The 6,097-nt window shown below is 34.4% G+C and overlaps 1 pseudogene; it reads right to left on the bottom strand.

Moving 5' to 3' along the window:
- Window positions 1–2,179: 2,179 nt before the first annotated feature.
- Window positions 2,180–5,154, bottom strand: LOC141818550 (receptor-like protein kinase At3g21340; annotated as a pseudogene).
- Window positions 5,155–6,097: the final 943 nt, after the last annotated feature.

The raw sequence follows: 6,097 nt of genomic DNA on the forward strand, positions 1-6,097 counted from the left end.
ACATCTTTGTAAGAACCATCTGCACCAGTTCTTGAGAGCATGTTCCTCCCTTACAGTATTTACATGGTGTAATTCATTCACTTCATGTTGTAAGGAAATTAATCTCCTATTTTGCATCGGCAGACAGCGACGAAAGTCACAAACCTCAGGAAAATTAAGCCATGCTTCAATAATTCCAATAGTTCAACATCGAGTCCCATGGACTAGCGCGCCATGATTCAATAATTCCAATAGTTCAACATCGAGTCCCATGGACTAGCGACCACTAATTATCTCTGTTAGATCTAAATGGAATTAAAATATCTTCATAATGGTACGATATTGTTCATTTTGGACTTAAGTCCTCATGATTTTGTTCTTAAACTCAATCCAAAATGTCTCATACAATAAAGATATCTTTCATCCTTTTAAATCCAAGATCTTTTTCATGTGTTTTAGATGTGAGATTATGTTTGCACTCTTGCAACCCAACAATTCTCTCTCAAACAAAAGACCACAGACTCCCTCAAACGGAAAGCCTCTGTTTGATGTCCGAATCCTCGATCCACCAAGACTTCCTGCCTAACCGCAACTAGGACTTTCTGCCTCTCAGTCCATCCGACCTACTAGGACTTTCTTGTCCCTTGCTCATCCGACCTACTAGGACCTCTTATCTAACCGCAACTAGGATTTTCTGTCTGGTGTCTAGTCCTCTTAATTCAGACACGGGAGCACCCACTTCCTTTGGTTAAGGTTCAACTCACATGGTTAGATCTGGATCATGACTCTTCCGACAGTTAGTCCGGTAAAGAGCGAGGTCACTCTGATACCACTATTAGATCTAGATGAAATCCATTATATATCTCTATAATGGTACGATATTGTCCACTTTGGATCCACGCTCTCATGGTTTTATTTTTTAAGTTTTACCCAAAAGACCTCGTACCAATGATATATTTTCCATTTTATAATCCCAGAATCTTTTTCATGTATTTTCAATATAAAATTTTAATTGTATTTCAATAACCTCACCCTTCTTGAAAGTGTTATTGTTGTTGGACAAATTCTTTCGTGATTTATCCCCTTTCAAAAAGTATGGAACTGTCCTAAAAAGTCATCAAAGTGATGATTTTATCTTTTGCTAAATTAAGAATGGAACGCGAGTGAGTAGGAAAATGTGAAACCGAAAGGTTATGCTTTCGGTTTTTCAGATTGAAATTAGGATCATGGATGGAGTCTAAACCAAGTCTATTAGTGTTTAATAAGATAAGCATTTGGCATGAATCTAGTTAGTTATGAAGAAAGGGTAATTGTCAGCCCATTTGCATGCTTGGATGAATACAAATTCTATTACAAATTCCAATCCATCTACAACAACAACAATTAATGGTAGAATTTGTGTGCATTCATTTTAAATAAAAGAACTGTGACATCCGAGGGATGTTAATTGCTGCATTGATCTTAAGAATTTGATATCATTAGTTGAGTTTTATCTATAAGACTTCTCAAAATTTGATTAATATGAAGATCAACTTGAAACTTATATATGTAATATATATTCTAACAAAACATTTCAAAAATTGAAGGACCTTAATAATCTTTTAAAAAAATTAATTATGTCAAAGAAAAATATGACTTTTGACATTGACGTTAATTCTATCGATTATGATTGCAACGGTAGAGAAAGTATTTTCTGCCATAAGAATTATGAAAAATAGATTGCGCAATTGAATGAATGATAATGTAGAGAAAAATAATAATCTTATTCTCTATGTAGAATTATAAAATTTAATATATTTTTTACATTATTAATAATGAAACTCTTTAGACATACGGCAGGCAGCAAAGTGTGCTCCATTCTTACTTTTTAGAAACATTTTTACTAGTTTGTATTTTTGTTTTTAGAAACATTTTTTGTAGTGTTTGAAAACAATGGCTTCCACAAGTCTCAATTTCTGAATTGGAATGATCTTAGATATCAAATATGCTAAAACAAAGTATTGATGAGGATTGACTACACTGAACATTATTGCCAAGATTGAGGAATTTGTATCTTAACACAAGGAGCAAGAAAATAAGGATTTTTTTTTTGTAACAAAGAGATGGCATGGTGAAAATACAAGATGCTTGTTCGACGATGAAATGGAAGAACATACATTAATAGTTTTTGCCATAGAAAATAAAAGTATCATATACACACCACCAAATACTATTTTCCTTCACACAAGTAATAACATGTAAAAAGCTACACGAGAATGAAATTGAAGCGAACTACATTTTAAACCTTAACAACCATTATGACACAGTTTTAAGAGGGAAAAGTCGAGCATACCCATGTTTATCTTGCTGTTGGTCCGAAAATCTCAGTCATTCTAGACACTCCTATCTCAGGAGCACTGTTCAAGCTCACTTCGCTTACTTCTGAGTATATATTCTCACTGCGTGTGACTGTGCCAGTAGTGTTATAATAAGAGTTCTCTAGTTCTAAACTCTCTTTTAATTGCATCAAAACTTCTGTCATGGTTGGCCGTTGTTGGGATGTTTGTGCCATGCAATTTAGAGCGATATCAACACACTTCCAGACACTATTTATATCATACTCCCCTTCCAGCTTGGAATCTACAACATCCTCAATTTTTCCTTTGTCAAGCCTTTGGAGCACCCATTGGGCTAGGTGTACATTTTCTGTACCTGAAATTATTGGTGGTAGCCCAGTGATCAATTCCAAAAGAACTACTCCGAAGCTGTACATGTCACTTTCTCGCTAAGGTGGAAGGTATTGCAATACCTGACATGCAATACAATAGATTTTCAATCATAAATTTTGCACAAAAATAAACAGTGGAAAGCTTAATGACACTTTAGTTGAAATTAATTTACTAATTGTTAGTCATTAAAGAGAGATAATCACTAGTCCAGAATATTAGTTGTGGAGACATGGCTAGATATGACCTAGGATTTTCACCATGTGCATATGCTTACTGTTATTGAAAAAAATGGAACATGCAAGATATATGATTTAAACTCCGAGTGATTATCCAAATACCACTTGGTGCCACACTATAAATCTTAAAACCCATGATTCCTCTTAATTTAGCTTGATGTATTTTCTGTTAATCTATTTCTTCAAATTTGTTTGGCTACTTATTGCTACAACTACTAATGTTTTCAGTGGTTGCATTTCATTCCAGGATAGAAAAAACATATATATTATGAACCAAGCCTCCTTTCCTTCATTTTAAAAAAATACCAAAGTAAATAGTCCAAGCACACATACAGATGGATAGTCATATTAAAACATGGATCTCAAAACGAGAAGTTTCATGATGAAGGATTTGTATTTTTTTTCTGTTCTTTTGGATTCCTTGGTTACTATCATTCTACTAGGTAGAGATGATTGCTTGAAACAACTAAATAAATGAAAAATCAGTGACATACTCAGGATCAAGGTATCCAGGAGTTCCCACCACTACAGTGGATACATGATTGTTCGCCTCACTTAGAAAAGCTTTCGAAAGCCCAAAATCTGCTATCTTAGCTTCCAGAGTTTCACCCAAAAGGATATTTCCTGACTTCACATCTCTATGAACTAATGGTGGTTTGCATCCTTTTTGCAAATACTCTAGCCCTGCAATGCAATTTAATAAATGAACCAAGATGGACTTAGATGACTGGTCTGGAAATTAGGCAAGGAGATATTGATACTTGCTAGTTCACATTATTCCAAACCTTGTGCAGCGTCAATTGCAATACGAAGACGTTGTCTCCATCTTAAAGTTCTAGTATTGTTTTCCCTGCCTACATCATGTCAAATTAACAAGTCATCAACATTCAGTGAGGAAAAGCAATAAGTTAAATGAAGTAAAGATTGCTTGGTACAAGTAATAGCACTGTTACTCTGTTGGTCAGTAGTGCCTGGAAGAACATTGTAAGATAAATAAAAGAATTTTTAGACATCATCATTCTCCCTTTGGTACTCTCAGTTGCATTCAACTTGCATAAAACTATACTTCAATTTTATAATTAAAAAATTACTTCTACACAACAATCAAATAAGATATGTTAGATTCAGTTAACCATGTGTTTGACAGGAGAATATATCTTTAAATAGTTAGATCGTAAGCCAAATCTAATTCTGTCACCTGATTATCATGTATGCCATAAAGCAAGTATATATTATGAAAGGATATTAGATAATGATATTCAATGCAGCTTCAAACCTTGCAGATGATCTTGTAGTGTTCCTTGAGACATAAACTCATAGACAAGCGCCAAATGATTTACTTCATTGCAGTAGCCGACCAAAGAAACTAAATTCCGATGATGAACCCTAGTCAGAGTGTTGGGCCTGAAAAAACATAATCAGTGATGTTTATGAACTAGAAACATCAAGATCCAAACTAAATCAAAGAAACAGAAGTGAATGGGGTGGTTAATATTCTGTAGGATCTGACTAATCATGGACAGGACATAATTGTTCAAGAATACTATTACTGCATGTTTGAAAGAATACTAAAATTTCATCAACTCCTGATTTTTTTTTTTTGTAAAATATACGAGTTTATACATTCATTCCCCCTCCCTCTTTGGTTATGCAAAACCTCCCAATGGATTCACATTCAACAACCATCTCCAACCAATTAAATTCAGTCATCCACATATGTATAAGATTTATTTACCTCAGCAAGAAACTCTTTAGTTCCTTGTGATGATGATTGTGATAGCATTTTCACCGCAACTTGAGTACCGTCTTCCAAATGTCCATGGAAAACAGACCCAAATCCTCCTTTGCCTAGGATCTTTTGAAAGTTATTAGTGATGTTATGTAATTCCATGTATGTGAATTGGCGATTCTCAAGCTGCAATGCATTATCTGTTTGCTTTGGGAAACCATTCTGTGGATCCACTGAGTTGCCTTTTCTCAAACCTTCCAAGTTTCAAATAAAGAACAAGATTGTTAAATTACTCAACAATTGCAAGAGTTTGTCACAAAAATCTCACCTTGTGTTTTCCTCACCCTCCAAACTATGGCTATCACTGTAAGAAATTTAACACTGTAACTAGACAAAGAATCACGATCACCGGTGTTGATATTTTGGTGCAGGCATCACATTGCAATTATGTACCATTGCTGACAAAGATGTGGATTCCCGTCCAGTCTGCATGAGATTATAACTTACTTCATGGTTAAAGATATGTATGAAGTTTTGAAGAATTCTCCAACCAAAAAGGAAAGAAGAAACCGAGTTCAAGAACAAATTGAACAAACTTTAATACTAAATTATTACCCTAAGTTTAAACACCTAAACTCCTAATATTTCTTGATTCCATACCTAGATCTCTTTAATGATCAAGCAAGCCCTATTATGAATACAACAGCAACAACAAAGTCTTATCCCACTAGGTGGGATAGACTATATGGATCCTTTTACACCATTGAACTTTATCCCTTACTATATTATCATTTATATTTAAATAAATTTTATCTTATTTTATTATTGCTGATCAAGTCTTTTTTGTCTTCCTCTTCCTCGTTTGATGTGTACATTTGTCATAGTTTCACATCGCTTAATTGGAGCATCTATTAGTCGTCTACGTATATTTCTATACCATCTTAAACGTATCTACCAGAGTTTTCCCTTAAATATATGCAACTCTAACTTTTTCTCTAATATTTCATTTTTTATCTTGTTCATCCTTGTATGTCTGCACATTCACCTTAACATCCTCATCTCTGGAACTTTCATCTTTTGCTTATGTGCTCAAGTCATAGCCCAACATTCAGCTCTATATAACATAGCATGTCTAACCATCGTTTTGTAAAACTTTCCTTTAAGTCTTAGAAGTTCTTTACGATCACAAAAAACACCTGACTCTCTCCTCTATTTCAATCATCTCTGCTTGTATTCATGGAGATATAACGATTCTAGTTAGATACGTATACAGTCGGACTCTATAACGCATTCCTTATAAGGGATATCCTAGCATTAGCATAATAGTTTGATGGATCTATTCATTGAATATTTTCCTGTAAGTCCAAGTTGGCTAGCAACATAGCGCACAATCCTCGCCTTTTTCAACCAAGTTTGGGACCGGCTTTGGCGGGATTCCCTATCAT

The sequence above is a fragment of the Curcuma longa genome, unplaced genomic scaffold, assembly GCF_044706935.1.
Source record: "Curcuma longa cultivar G26 ecotype Majalengka, Jawa Barat unplaced genomic scaffold, ITB_CL_G26_1.1 contig_25267, whole genome shotgun sequence".
NCBI lineage: Eukaryota > Viridiplantae > Streptophyta > Magnoliopsida > Zingiberales > Zingiberaceae > Curcuma > Curcuma longa.